The sequence below is a fragment of the Rana temporaria genome, chromosome 4 (assembly GCF_905171775.1).
Source record: "Rana temporaria chromosome 4, aRanTem1.1, whole genome shotgun sequence".
In the NCBI taxonomy this organism is placed as follows: Eukaryota; Metazoa; Chordata; class Amphibia; order Anura; family Ranidae; genus Rana; species Rana temporaria.
In genome coordinates this window covers 236,947,287-236,962,444 of record NC_053492.1, presented here as the reverse complement: position 1 = coordinate 236,962,444, position 15,158 = coordinate 236,947,287, and the positions used below count along the sequence as shown (strand labels likewise).

The following is a 15,158-nucleotide window of genomic DNA, read 5'->3' as shown; positions in this document are numbered from 1 at the left end:
TGAGCATCACTGGGAACCTAGTTGACTGACGGGATTGAAACCCAGAACATATATTGATATACCATCGTTGGCAAGGTGCATCATACTGGGGGGAAACGTTCATGTACTGATTTCATGCAAGCGAGGGTAAATTGATAAATGCCGAGCTCTCCTGACCTAAAGAAACTCACTGTCCCCCACCATGGATGCCTGAACCATAAAGCTAGCACCTGCCACAGTGTAGACATCCTGTGGGCAAAATCTTCTCACTACTGGCTGGCAACAAAGTTATTTTTCAAGCTGTGTTCTATTGTTCTGTACATGAATAGTACAGGAATTGTAGGGAAAAAAAAACCCATTAAGGTTCCATGCACACTGGGCTTAAAAAAATGTCTGTTCTTTTTGGAGTAAAAAACGTCCATACAAGTGCACTGATAAGGTGTGTAGGGGAGTAATTAAGAATTAACAGCGCTGCAGCCCACCAATGCAAATAACGCGTTACCAGTGTGAACTCTGTAAAGTTCCCATACACTGGGCTTTAAAAAAAAAACGTCTGTTCTCTCGGGAGTAAAAAAACGCTCATATAGAGCATATTTTGTATGAAGTTTAGGAGAGTTTTACATTTTTTCTGCCAGTGAGCTCCAATCAGAAACACGAATGAGAAGTTTTTTTTTTCCTGCCTCTAAACGTTGTTCTCAAAAATATGCCTGTAAACGTCCTGAAACGTTATCCTGTATGCCCATGCACATTAGGATGATTAGAGGCATATTTTTGAGAACAACGTTTAGAGGCAGGAAAAAAAAAAACCTTCTGTATCGCGTTTCTAATTTGGAGCTTGGAGGCAGAAAAAACGTAAAACTCTCCTAAACTTGTCTAAACGTTGTACAAAATATGCTCTATATTAGCGTTTATTACTCCAGAGAGAACAGACATATTTTTTTTAAGCCCAGTGTACGTGGAGCTTTACAGAGTTCACACTGTTGCACTGTGGTAACGCGTTATTTGCATTGGTGGGCTGCAGCGCTGTTTATTCTTAATTACTCCCCTACACACCTTACCAGTGCACTTGTGTTGCAGGATACTACAACTGCAAAGCACACAGTGACTCACTAGTGTGGGTTTTGCTGCATGTACCTTTTTTTTTTTTTGGTGCATTAAGCTGCCCATAATAAATGGGCAGCCTTAAAGTGTAACTAAAAATATCGATTTCATTGTTTCCCAAAATAGTTACATTCAAGGCATTCTGTGAATACCTGTTAAATTTCCCTGTGCTCCCAACTGAACAGTCAAATGGCTGGTGTTGTAATTGATCAAAAATGTAGATCAAACCAAGGCTAAGATGGCAGCTTCCTTGGCTGTAAAGGATAGGAGGGTTTAGTCCCGATTTAGTGCAACACATAACATGCAACAGTGCACATCAACACACTGCACAATGCACATAGTGTACTCTATTTTAAGTAGATCTCTAGCTATAAGATACAATAAACACATTGTGGTGATAACTATGTAAACTATGTTATCTACAAATATATTTAGAATTTTGTTAAGCCATCCCTCAGGCAGGAGGGTCAGACCACTATTGCATCTCTGCAGCTTCCTTCATCTTCTCCCTCTTCTTAGATTGAGCTGTGACTTGGTAGTATGACACTAGCACAGTTCTCCCTGTGCTTTTCCACTTTGTAAGACTACTTAAACAAGTCCAGCTTCCTGTTCACGAATATATTTGGATGATGGCACTGTGCAATGATATATATATATAATTATACACACACACACAGTGGGGCAAAAAAGTATTTAGTCAGCCACCAATTGTGCAAGTTCTCCCACTTTAAATGATGAGAGAGGCCTGTAATTTTCATCATGGGTATACCTCAACTATGAGAGACAAAATGTGGAAACAAATACAGACAATCACATTGTCTGATTTGGAAAGAATTTATTTGCAAATTATGGTGGAAAATAAGTATTTGGTCACCTACAAACAAGGAAGATTTCTGGCTCTCACAGACCTGTATCTTCTTCTTTAAGAGGCTCCTCTGTCCTCCACTCATTACCTGTATTAATGGCACCTGTTTGAACTTGTTATCGGTATAAAAGACACCTGTCCGCAACCTCAAACAGTCAGGCCACGTACACACGGTCGGACAAAACCGATGAGAATGGACCGAGGTTCAGTTTCATCGGTCCAAACCGACCGTGTGTATAGCCCATCGGTCTGTTGTCCTTCGGTCCAAAATTTTAAAACATGCTTCAAAATCGAACCGATGGCCCGCTGCCCGAGCGGTCCAAACCGATGGTTAGTACAGAAAGCATCGGTTCAAAACCCGCGCATGCTCAGAATCAAGTCGACGCATGCTTGGAAGCATTGAACTTTGTTTTATTCAGCACGTCGTGTGTTTGACGTCACCGCGTTCTGACCCGATCGGTTTTTGGAACGAAAGAGCTCTCGAAGGACACCAGAAACAAAATTGTAGACCTGCACCAGGCCGGGAAGACTGAATCTACAATAGGCAAGCAGCTTGGTGTGAAGAAGTCAACTGTGGGAGCAATAATTAGAAAATGGAAGACATAAAAAAACTACTGATAATCTCCCTTGATCTGGGGCTCCACGCAAGATCTCACCCCGTGGGGTCAAAATGATCACAAGAACGGTGAGCAAAAATCCCAGAACCACACGGGGGGACCTAGTGAATGACCTGCAGAGAGCAGAGAGCTGGGACCAACGTAACAAAGGCTACCATCAGTAACCCTACGCCGCCAGATCCTGCAGTGCCAGACGTGTCCCCCTGCTTAAGCCAGTACATGTCAGGCCCATCTGAGGTTTGCTAGAGAGCATTTGGATGATCCAGAAGAGGATTGGGAGAATGTCATATGGTCAGATGAAACCAAAGTAGAACTGTTTGGTAGAAATACAACTTGTCGTGTTTGGAGGAGAGAGAATGCAGAGTTGCAACCAAAGAACACCATACATACTGTGAAGCATGGGGTGGCAACATTATGCTTTGGGGCTGTTTCTCTGCAAAGGGGAACAGGACGACTGATCCGTGTACATGAAAGAATGAATGGGGCCATGTATCGTGAGATTTTGAGTGCAAATTTCCTCCCATCAGCAAGGGCATTGAAGATGAAACGTGGCTGGGTCTTTCAGCATGACAATGATCCTAAACACACTGCCCGGGCAACGAAGGAGTGGCTTCGTAAGAAGCATTTCAAGGTCCTGAGTGGCCTAGCCAGTCTCCAGATCTCAACCCCACAGAAACCTTTGGAGGGAGTTGAAAGTCTGTGTTGCACAGCGACAGCCCCAAAACATCACTGCTCTAGAGGAAATCTGCATGGAGGAATGGACCAACATACCACCAACAGTGTGTGACAACCTTGTGAAGACTTACAGAAAACGTTTGACCTCTGTCATTGCCAACAAAGGATATATAACAAAGTATTGCGATGAACTTTTGATTTTGACCAAAATACTTATTTTCCACCACAAATAAATTCTTTCCAAATCAGACAATGTGATTGTCTGGATGTTTGTCCACATTTTGTCTCGTAGTTGAGGTATACCTAGGATGACAATTACAGGCCTCACAATTGGTGGCTGACTAAATACTGTTTTGCCCCACTGTATATATAAAAATCCAATGTCAATCAGTAAGACACCAAACGGCTATATTACAAGATCCAGAAGACTGATGGGGCACATTTTCCCTCCTAAGAGAGAACTAAGTAATAACTTCAGTATATCTGATTGGTCTCAAACAAATCGTTTTTTCATTCTGTGCAATAATATGTTGGTTTTCGATCGATTGTGAAACCTTATCAGATAGAAAAACGGACGTAATTAAAACAGTTTGCAGTAATCGAGTGTCATTTGGAGCATAAAGAAAAACCACTCCAGCACTCGCACCCTACATTACAGCGCTAAGACCATTTGATTGGGAGGAGGTTGGCTCTGCGACACCCTCTCTGTTGCATTTGTCGCCCTGGAGCACATGTTACTATATGAAACTGCTAAAAGTTATTTGAGGTTTGTGATGCACTATGAGACTGGACTTATTTAGCATGCAAGACTCTGTAACCAATGACCAGGCAAACTGTTTAACCATTTAAGGACCGGACCAATATGCTGCTACATGAGCCCAAGGGGTTTTTACAATTTGGCACTGCGTCGCTTTAACAGACAATTGCGCGGTCGTGCGACATGGCTCCCAAACAAAATTGGCGTCCTTTTTTCCCCACAAATAGAGCTTTCTTTTGGTGGTATTTGATCACCTCTGCGGTTTTTATTTTTTGCGCTATAAACAAAAATAGAGCGACAATTTTGAAAAAAATGCAATATTTTTTACTTTTTGCTATAATAAATATCCCCCAAAACATATATACATTTGTTTTTCTCAGTTTAGGTCGATACTTATTCTTCTACCTATTTTTGGTAAAAAAAAATTGCAATAAGCGTTTATCGATTGGTTTGCGCAAAATTTATAGCGTTTACAAAATAGGGGATAGTTTTATTGCATTTTTATTATTTTTTTTTTTTTTACTACTAATGGCGGCGATTAGCGATTTTTTTCGTGACTGCGACATTATGGCGGACACTTCGGACAATTTTGACACATTTTTGGGACCATTGTCATTTTCACAGCAAAAAATGCATTTAAATTGCATTGTTTATTGTGAAAATGACAGTTGCAGTTTGGGAGTTAACCACAGGGGGCGCTGTAACATTTAGTGTTCACTTAGTGTGTGTTTACAACTGTAGGGGGGTGTGGCTGTAGGACTGATGTCATCGATCAAGTCTCCCTATAAAAGGCATGACTCGATCGATGCAGCGCCATAGTGAAGCACGGGGAAGCCGTGTTTACATACGGCTCTCCCCGTTCTTCAGCTCCGGGGACGGATCGCCGTCGTCCCGGATCGCTCCCCGAGGGAATCCGACCGCCGCATGTAGCGGGTAGGGGGTCCCGACCCACGTCTAGGCAGGCACGTTGATGTGCCTGTCCGTGCCATTCTGCCGACGTATATGTACATGCGGCGGTCGGGAAGTGGTTAAATATTTTTCACTTTTAATCCTTTGTTTTACTGTTGCATAGATCTGTTTTGTAATATTTTCTGCCATTTTTTTTTCTTTCAATAAAATTATATTTTAAAAAGTCATAAAGTTTGCTGTCTGAACGCTCTAATACTGCCATTTGGTAAATTCTGTTATATTCCTGTTTGGGCGTGGCAACAATTGATACAGTCAAAGCTCAGAATTGCCACAGAAGATGCTGTGAACTGTGAATGGTGGTGGCTACCCTGTGTGTAAAGTGTTTTAACTTTGTGGTTAATCTTCTTCAGTGAGGAGCACTCTGTGCTTAGATTGTTGTCCCAGAGCAGGAAATCTCTGCAGAGGGAGTGTAATAGATCATATTCTGGTTGCAGAGGTGGGATCTGTGAATACAAAAGCAGCTTGGAACCACTCCTAAATTGTATGTTCCTGTAGCATTTTCATACTTCTGTTATGTGTTTGTTGCACCATGTACTTTTAATAAAAGGTTTCCTTTCCTCTTTGCATTCTTTTTTTTTTTTTTGTGTGTGAAATACCTGGTGATCCTGCTAGTCCCTTTGCATTCCTATTTCCAACTGACCACTCCAGGGCATGGAAGCACATCCATCCCAGTGTGTTCAGTTTTTTTGCTATGCTTTCCACTCATATGGTCAGACTCGTGCTGACACCACCCCTGCACAGCCAATCGCCATCAAGATCCTGTAGCCTCCTTCCCTATCCCCAGAACAGAGGTCCTGTGATTGCTTATAAAGGAAATGTTACAACCAAAAACGTAAATGAATTTTATTGGGATTTTATGTGATAGACCAACACAAAGTGGCACGTTATTGTGATGTGGAAGGAAAATGATAAATGGCTTTTAAAATGTTTTACAAATAAATATGACAATTGTGGCGTGCATTTGTATTCATCCCTCTTAACTCCGATACCCCTAACTAATATTTAGTGGCACCACTTGCCTTCAGAAGTCACCTAATATTGGTAAACAGAGTGCATCTGTGTGTAATTTAATCTTGGTATAAATACAGCTGTTCTGTGAAGCCACCAAAGGTTTGTTTGAGAATCTTCGTAAACAAACAGTATCAAAAAGGCCAAGGAACACACCAGACAAATCAGGGATTTGTGGAGAAGTTTAGAGCAGGGTTAGGTTATAAAAAATAAAAAAAATATTGCAAGCTTTGAACATCTCACGGCACACTGTTCAATCTATCATCCGAAAATGGAAAGAGTATGGCACAACTGCAAACCTACCAAGAGATGCCTGTCCACCTAAACTGCCAGGCAAGAAGAGCATTATTCAGAGAAGCGGCCAAGAGGCCCATGGTAACTCTGGAGAAGCTAGAGAGATCAACAGCTTGGGTAGAAGAATCTGTCCACAGGACCACTATTAGTTGTGTACTCCACAAATGTGGCCTTTTATGGAAGAGTGGCAAGAAGAAAGCCACCGTTGAAAGAAAGCCATAAAAAGTCTGATTTACAGTCTGTGATAAGCCATTTGGGGGACACACAGCAAACATGTGGAAGAAGGTGCTCTAGTCAAAATAACACTGTGTGTGGCAGAAAACTAACACTGTACATCATCCTGAACACACCATCCCCACTGTGAAACATGGTGGTGGCAGCATCATGTTGTGGGGATGCTTTTCTTCAGCAGGGACAGGGAAGCTGGTCAGAGTTGATGGGAAGCTGGAGCCAAATATAGGAATCTTAGAAGTCCTGTTAGTGTCTGCAAAAGACTTGAGACTGGGGCGGAGGTTCACCTTTTAGCAGGACACCGACACTAAACATACAGCCAGAGCTACAATGAAATGGTTTAGAACAAAGCACATTCATGTGTTAGAATGGCCCAGTCAAAGTCAAGACCTAAATCCAATTGGGAATCTGTGGCAAGACTTTAAGATTGCTGTGCAGACGCTGACAGAGCTTGAACTATTTTTCAAAGAAGAATGGGCAAAAAGGTCACTCTCTCTAGATGTGCAAAGCTGGTAGAGACAAACCGAAAGACTTTCAAGTGTAATTGCAAAGTTTGTAAAACATTTTGAAAACCATTTATCATATTCCTTCCACTTCACAATTATTTGCCACTTTGTGTTGGAATAGCACATAAAATCCTAATAAAATACATTTACGTTTCTGATTTGTAACATGACAAAATGTGGAAAATTTTAAGGGATGTGAATACTTTTTTTTAAGGCGCTGTGTGTGTGTACACGTATGTATGTATATATAATACTTTTAGGAGGCAATTGGCATAATTATTTTACAACATACTGTCATAGTATCTTTTTTATTATTCAATAATGTGAGAACCCCTGCAAAAGTTGACATGCCAGATAATAAACATGCTAGATGTTAAAATGCCTGAGAAATTATTATTATTTTTTATATATATATGTTTTTTCTTTACAAGTGTTGGAACATTCTCTGAGTTCTCATTTCCTTTTAAACAAGGGTGCTTTGTTTTTGTCTTTTTAATAGTTGGTAATGTATGCATTAGCTATACTCTCATGATAAGATAATGGACTTGGACTTGGAATATGCTTGAATGTGCTTTCAGTTGAAAAAAAGATTATGTCCTTCACTTCTAAAGTGTCTCCATTAATTTCCTTGTGCTTCCAACTGAGTAGATTCTGGAAGTGTGGAAGGGCAGAACTATACTTTTAAGTGCATCATAATAAAGTTTTTACACTAGTGTAGCAACTTGATACCCCTTTTATTGATATACTCTGGATTAGTAAATGGATTTCCCTTTTATAAAAAGGCCTTCCCATCAGTGTCTTCTATAGTATTGGTATGTCTTACCTTGGGGTCTGACTTGCATTCTCAAATGATGCAGATTTTTCTTTAAAGGGTCTTAAAGTGATATTAAAGGTTCCTGTATTATATTTTTTAAATAACAAACATATCATACTTACTCCACTATGCAGTTCGTTTTGCACAGAGTGGCCCCAATTGTCCTCTTCTGGGGTCCCACGGTGTCTCTCGCGGCTCCTCCCTGCATTAGATAACCCTCTGGATAGTTCTCTCCTGAGGGGGGTCACCTTGCGGGACGCGCTCCTGTGTCAAACACTCGGCGTCCATGGACACGAGTGTATGACTCTGCCCCGGCGGCCGCGTCATTGGTTTTGATTGACAGCTGCGGGAGCCAATGGCTGCGTTGCTATCAATCTACCCAACGAAGAGCCAAGAAGCCGTGGAGAGAGCGACGTGGGATTGCGCCCACAGAAATTCAGGGCTCAGGTAAGTAGAACGGGGGGGGCTGGACACTGAAAGTTGTTTTTTCACCTTAATGCATAGGATGCATTAAGGTGGAAAAACACAAGGGTTTACAACCCCTTTAATTCTGCCTTCTGACACACATGAATTCTTCCTAATCTTTGTGTGTTATCTCAACACCTGCCTTACTCCATATGAACAAATGTAATATGGCAGTCTGAGCTGCAGATATGCCGCATGTTCAGTAGGGGTGTTGAATATAATCGCAGCATCTATGCATCACGATTCAGACGTTCACGATGCTGCGAGTCGGCCGAATCGAACTCCGACGTCATCCGTCGCTATGTGTGGTGCTCTGCCTCTCCAGGAGAAACAGAGGCAGAGCCTTCATGGTGGATTAAGCCCCCTCACCTTCACTGAAGCAAAAAGTCAGCTGATGAGCTGACAGCCAGTACAGTGCAGAGGGGAGGAGCTCGAGGAGACCTGACATCAGGAGAGGCTTCACTGGATGCACCAGAAGGGGGAAAACACACTGAGCAGCATGGAGGAGGGGGAATCGACTGACACTGAGAGCTGGGGAGGGCCAGTGTCACAGATGCATCCCTCCACTACCACCACCCCTCTGCCTCTGATCCCACCGTCTCCCTGTGCCACTGATCCCACCGTCTCCCTGTGCCACTGATCCCACCGTCTCCCTGTGCCACTGATCCCACCGTCTCCCTGTGCCACTGATCCAACCTGCCTGCTTGAATTTTTGGATAAAACTTTTAAAACCATGTGCAGTAATCATGATGCATCCCGGAATTAAAACGAATCGTGGACAGAATAATTGTAATCGAATTGCGAGACCAGTAAAGATGCACACCCCTAATGTTCAGTGCCATCTAGCCATGCTAGACGGCTACTGACTTTTTTTTTTTTTTTCAAAGTTTTCAGCAGCCAATGTAGGTATTGTTATCTATTATTTGGAGTTTGATGTTCAAGTGGCATACAGATGATATGGTTTTACTTAAACAAAGAACAACATCTAGGGCAGGGGTGTCCAAACTTTTTTCAAAGAGGGCCAGATTTCATGAAGTGAACATGCGTGAGGGCCAAACATTTTGCCTGACATTCTTTGAACCATTAAAATTAAATGCAAATGAACTAATACACGGCCCAACAAGAATTCTCTTGCCTTTTCGGCTGTGTGTGGTCAAGATTCTAAGGATGAGCTTGGGCGTGTTATTTGGATATACTAAATTCATCGGCGTATAACACACATCTTAACTGTAAGAGGGAAGTTTCAGGGAAAAAAAATTAAATAAAGAATTGTGAAGCAAAATAAGGGTCATTGCCCATCAATGCAGCCTAATCAGTGCCCATCTGCAGCCTCACCATTGCCATTAATGCAGCCTCTGAATTGCAGACTCACCATTTCCATGAATACAGCCTCACCATTGCCTTGAATGCAGCCTCATAAGTGCCATGAATGCAGTCTCTGAATGCAGCCTCACTATTGCCATGAATGCAGCCTCACTATTGCCATTAATGCAGCCTCTCTATTGCCATGAACGCAACCTCATCATTTACATGAATGCAGCCTCTGAATGCATGATGCTCTTGGATTCGTTGGGGGCTACAAAAGACATATATATCCAACTTGCCAGTGGGGCCACATTAAATCAGAACGCGGGCCGCAATTGGCCCCCGGGCCGGACTTTGGACATGCCAGATCTAGGGTATTTAAAAATAGTATGTTCTGAATGTAATTTTCCAATTAGGACGGTGCCATTGCCGGCAAAGGTCGCCGATTTTAGATGGGATTTGACATCTCAAATCGTACCAGTGTGAACCAGGCCTTAAAGTGGTTGTAAACTCCATTCATGAAATTTGACCTAGGCACATATATCTGTAGTGTTTACTTGTCTTTCTCCAAAGCTCTAAGAGCAGTGTCTTATTGCTGCTCTGTTTCTCAGTTATCAGCAGAGTAACATTTGACAAGTTCTCCGACACATGACATAATATGAGCTAAAAATGTGAGGGAGCTAAGCAGAGAGGTTGTCTATTCAGACTACAGCTCTGCATGTTCCTTCGTTCCTCTGCCTATGTGGAGTGGAGATTTGTCCCCTTCCTCCAGTCAGCTCATACACAGTGTTGGCCCAGACTCCACACTCACTGCTGAATAAGGAAACAAGATTTCTAACACCAGCTGCACTTTCTAAAGAGTGTAGAAAGGGAAATACAGCAGATGAAGAGAGATTTGCTTCATATCTGTGTGTCATCTGATTCTGTTCACATCACTGGGTATAGGAGAGGGTTTACAGCCACTTTAAAGTGATTGTTAATTCCCAATGTTTTTCACCGTGTACACACAATCAGTTTTTCCGTCAGGAAAACCGCGTTTTTTTTCAGCAGGAAAACGGCTCAAAATTGTCTTGCATGCACACGTTACTCAAATCTTGGCTGAAATTCCGAACGTCAAGAACGCGGCGACGTACAACACGTACGATGAAGTTCAATAGGCAGTTCGGCTCTTCTGCTTGATTCTGAGCATGCACGATTTTTTGCACGTCGCAATTGCATACAGAAGAACGCGATTCGCAATAAGAATTTTTCCTGTCAGGAAAATTTGAGATCCTGCTCTCAATCTTTTCTTGCCAGGAAAATTTACAGAAAAAGTGTGAATGGAGCATACACACATGTCGGTTTTCCTGACAAAAACCTCACAATGCACTTTTTCTGTCAGGAAAACTGATCGTGTGTACAAGGCATAAGAATACACCAACTGTAACACGATTGACCCTGCAAAGAAGATATTTTTCACCCGACGCATTTCAGAATCTATTTCACTTTCTTCATCAGGGGTAGAGAAGATATAATTTCTAATCACTTCAATAGTATATACGTGCCCATTCCATGTAAGTTAAAAACTAAAACACTGCCTAATGGTGGCAATGAGGGGTGAAATATAACTTTACCAACTGCACCCCCTTCTAGCAACACTAGCAGGAAGAAAATAGAGCAAACAAACAGGGGGTAGGGGGACACATTTGCATAAAAAAACTCACCTGCTGCCTTTAACTCCAGATACCCGCTTGAATAAACAGTTAAGACAGATTTTTCATTCCTCAAAGGTTTCAGCCTTCATGTTGTATTCTGTATATTTCATTCAGGCTGGGTTCACATATGCGGCCGCGAGTTCGTGCCTGGGGTCCAGTGCGTGTCTGTTCACAAGTTCAGGTGCAGTTCAGATCCAAATTTTTGCCTGACGTTGCAACCGAACTGGACACAAATACGTACAGAACCCTTTTTTAATCCGGACCACGGCTGCCCCCCACATTAGTGAACCAACTCCATTGAGAGCCATTGGGTGAGAGGAACCGCATCCAATTCACATATGTGTGAACCCAGCCTTGGTGTTCTCGCATCCTTTCAAGTAGTTCTTCTTTATCACAACCTATGCTAGCAAATTTTTCATGGATTTTAGAGTTATTTAATGCTTTAAAATGTCAATGAATGTTTGAAAGTGTATTTTTAGTGCGTTCATATTTTGAGTTATTATTGCTGTGCTTACTTTTAACCGCTTTTCACCCACTGCACATCGTATGACGTTGTCTGGTTTGAGCGGTGATATCTGAATGATGCCTACAGGTACAGACATCATTCAGAGATCTTTTTCAGCTAGCAATTTCCTGTACCATAAGAATGAGCATAGCTCTTACAGGCAGCGAGGGGGGGGGGCGTCCCATCCCCGCCGCCCTCTCCGGTGCTTATACCGAATCACCCCTACAATCGGTGAGTGGGAGAAGGGATTCGCCAGCCCGATGCTGACGATAGAGATTTCCGACGGACCAGATGGTCCTGGAGTCTCTATGATCGTTCAGAGGCCGGGCGCAATGTTATAAGGCCTCTACACTCGTAAAAATGGCGCCACCTATGCTGGGAAACCGAGATCATTTTTATTTATTTTTTTATTTCAGGCTTCCCAGCCTAGAGGTGAGATGTGGGGACTTATTGACCCCATATCTCACTGTAAAGAGGACCTGTAATGCTTATTCCTATTACAAGGGATGTTTAAATACGAAATAGGAATACAAGTTTTTAAAGTGCCCCTGTCCACATGTGCTCGCCCGAAGAAGCGAATGCATACGTAAGTTGCGCCCACATATGTAAACGGTGTTCAAATCATACATGTAAGCAAATGTTGGAGCAAGAGCAATAATTCTAGTCCTAGACCTCTGCTGTAACTCAAAACCAGTAAAAAAATATTAAAGCATCGCCTATGGCGATTTTTAAGTACTGAAGTTTGGCGCCATTCCACGAGCGTGTGCAATTTTGAAGCGTGACATGTTGGGCATCTATTTACTCGGCGGAACATCATCTTTCACATTTATGCAAAAAAATTGGGCTAACTTTACTGTATTTGTTTTTGTTTTTTTAAGCATTTATAGTATTTTTTTCCTCAAAAAAAGCATTTAAAAAATTGCTGCGAAAATACGATGCAAGATAAAAAGTTGCGACTGACATTTTATTTTCTAGGGTCTCTGCTAAAAATAACATATATAATGTTTGGGGGTTCTATGTAATTTTCTACAATTTTTTATTTTATTTTTATATGTAGGAGAAAAATGTAGAGAGGGGGTGTGTGCCTTTCCTCCAATCAGCTTGTTTCAGTGTATGGCAAGAATCCACACCCACAGGTGAATCGGGAAGAGAAGATTCTAACACGATGTGCACTTTCTAAACCGTATATAAAGCTGAAGACAGCCAATATACATGTAAAACTTATGTAGGTAGATTTGTTTCAGCTCTGTGTATCATCTGGGGCTGGTCACTTAACTGGGTGTATGTGAGGGTTTACATCCACTTTTATAGAGATTTCTTTTAGGTTAGTTGCTCAAGGTGGCTTGGTGCATTTACTGACCGGCTGAACACATTTTGAGACGCATCATTTGCCCGACAGGAAGTGTATTGTTTTTAATAAATTGGCAGACCAATAGATATTCATCCTAGAACAAGAAGTAAAGCACAACAATTGTGTAGCCTAAGGGTAAATATGGCTGCCAGTTTGTCCCAGCTACTGTCACTTGCTAGAAACCATGGTTTGGATAAATGATAAATAAAGGCATTTGAATTTTAAAGTGGTTGTTAAGCCACTGTGACATCTTTATATAATCCTGTGTGTTTCATTATGCTATGTGACCCAGGCTGAGAATCCCCCTGCTGACGTCAGTCGAGAGAAGGGGAGAGGCAGCCAGTCACGTGAGTGCTGAGCGGCATTCTGAAATCAGGTATTGACAGCTTTTGTTTTATAAAACACAGACGCTGGGGCACATAGCATAGCAAAACACAGAGGATTATTTTAAACATTAAGGCCTCATGCACACTGGACGTTAAAATAACATTATAAAAACGCCAGTAGCTTTGCAGTGAGTTTTTCAACTTTTTAAAGTTTTTTTTAACATTTTGCAATAGCGTTTTTTTGCGTTATTTAGAAGAAATGTTTTATTTTTCAATGGATCAAAAACATTAAAAGCTGGCAAGTAAGTTTTTTGAGCGTTTATCAGCATTCGAGCGTTTTTACAGCTGAAAAAACGTCTCTCAGAACCCACTAGTTTTATTTTTTTATTTTTTTTACTGCTCAAAAACGCTACTGTCCAAAACTACTGATGACAGCCTATGTGTGCATGGACACAAAGGATAACATGATGGAGAGTTTAATGACTGTAGAAAAAAATGTCTACTGCTGTAAAAATGTGCAGTGTGTGTGAGGCCTAAATGTTTTAACAGCAGGAGGGGAGGGGGTGAGCACTGTCATGAGCTGACGGGCAGGGAGGGAGGGGTAGAAGAGGAGAGCTGCAGATGTTGAAGGCACGTACCACGGTGTCGGGGCTCAGCAGCCATCATAAACCATGGTCAGTGTACTTGGGGGGGGGGGGCAGGATCAGCCAGGTATTTCATTTTGTAGAAGGGGCCAAATTACACAGCACAAGCATTGTGCTGTATAACATGCTTTAAGAAACCGAATCCATATTTTTTTTTGGGGGGGGGGGGTGTAACAAGCACTTTAACATCCTCAGGCCCTTTAATTGGGCTTTAATGCTGGAAGACGGCACGGCTTCTCTATCATGTGACTGCTGTGATTGGCTATTACAGTGCTCACATAATGGGGAACTTATCTTGTTGGCTCCCGATCAGAAGCCATTGCTGATGGCTGTTGGCGATAGCTTGGCCAGTGTGCTGGGAGCACTCAGTGAGCAAACTCCTGAGACACAACCTTAGGTTGCTATAGACCCACATGTGCAGTGGCTGGGATTAAAGCAAAAAGGTAAGAGGTAAAAAAAAAAAATATTTTGAATACTATCATTACAAGAATTAAGAACCTATTTTTTGTGATGGTGTTCATTTAACCACTTGCTGACCATGTAACGAAGATATATGTCGGCAGAATGGCTCTTGTGCGCATATGGACGTACCTGTACTTTGCTTTAAAAAAGCTGCCTTGTGGGCCCACGCGCCGGCCGCGAGCTCCGTGATTGTGCCTGCAGGACCCGCGGACTTGATGTCCCACAATCGTGTCACGGAGCGGCAGAACGGGGGGATGCTGTTGAAAACAAGGCATCTCCCTTTTCTGCCTAGTGACAGGACACTGATCGTCTGCTCCGTCATCGGGAGCAGCAATCAGTGTCGTGTCACAGTAAGCCTAGCCCCCACACTGTTGAAATCATTACCTAGAACGCACTTAACCCCTTCCTCGCCCCTACTGGTTAACCCCTTCACTGCCAGTGTAATTTACACAGTAATCTGTGCATTTTTATAGCACTGATCGCTGTATAAATGACAATGGTCCCAAATAGCGTCAAAAGTGTCCAATGTGTGCGCCATAATGTCGCAGTCTAATGATAAAAAAATTAACAATAAAAATGCCATAAAACTA

General features: G+C 42.2%; 1 protein-coding gene across 2 annotated transcripts in view; it reads left to right on the top strand.

Annotated features, from left to right (window-relative positions):
* Window positions 1–15,158, top strand: part of UBE3D (ubiquitin protein ligase E3D) — a 297,731-nt gene that overhangs the window by 52,112 nt on the left and 230,461 nt on the right. The window lies entirely within an intron of this gene.